The following is a 1,103-nucleotide window of genomic DNA, read 5'->3' on the forward strand; positions in this document are numbered from 1 at the left end:
ACACCAGCTGGGTGTCCTACAATTCAACTCAATTACGACACTATCTTCCCGGAGAGAGTATCATCAGATTCCATAGGTTAAGGGCTCAGGCCAGTAGGACTGCCTCCCACCTCGGATGCCAATTGCAAGCCCAGGTGGTTACCTGTGCTTCTGACCCACTGGCTATAAATCAGAGGTTTCCATGACCCCCTCCTTGGGTTCGATGAATTGGCTAGAGCAGCTCATACAATGCAGAGGAACATCTTTTTTACTAGATTACTGGTTTCTTACAAAAGGATATAACTCAGGAAGAGCCAAATGGAAGAGACAAATAGGGCAAGGTCTGGGGGAAGGTCAAGGGCAAGGAGCTGTCAATGAGCATGCCGCTTTCCCTGTATCTCCATGTGTTCAGTTCACCAACCCAGAAGCTCTGCAAACCGTCATTTTGGATTTTCTCAGAGGCTTCATTTCATAAATACGACTGATTAGATCATTGGCCATCGGTGTGAACCCCTAGCCCCTCCCCCTGTCCCAGGAGGTCAGGGGGTGGGACTAAAAGTTCCAACCCCCTCCAATCACGTGGTTGGGTCTCCTTGCGACCAACCCCCATCCTTGGGAGCAGGAAAAGTTACCTCATTAACATAACAAAAGACCCCTTTTTTGTGTTCCTCACTTAAGAAATTCCAAAGGTTTTGGGAGTTCTGTGCCAGAAATGGGGATGAAGACCAAATATATATTTCTTATTATAAATCGCAGCAGCACAGCAAATATGATCTTTTACCCCAGGTATGTCATTTCTGTGGCAGTCTCCATATTTTAAATTTATTCGTTTCCCTCAAGTAAAGGAGTTTTCATGAACTTTATCATTTTGAAGACAAGGCCGACAGACCCACTAAGTATATCAAAAGATAAAAGTTGAATTTGAGAAAAATAATAATTTGAGAGGAAATTTTTCCCCAAGTCCAGAGATTATAAACAGGGTCTAAGAGTCAGCCAGGGTCAGAATCTGGGTGTTGACTGATAAGTGTAAAAAGTTAATAAATAGAAACTGCAATAGAGTCTGGAGACCAGAAGGGAGAGCTCTCACGCCCTGTGAAGACAGTTGAGTCCAACAGGGAAAAGAC

Source organism: Lipotes vexillifer, unplaced genomic scaffold (assembly GCF_000442215.2).
Source record: "Lipotes vexillifer unplaced genomic scaffold, Lipotes_vexillifer_v1.1 scaffold517, whole genome shotgun sequence".
Classification (NCBI taxonomy): Eukaryota; Metazoa; Chordata; class Mammalia; order Artiodactyla; family Lipotidae; genus Lipotes; species Lipotes vexillifer.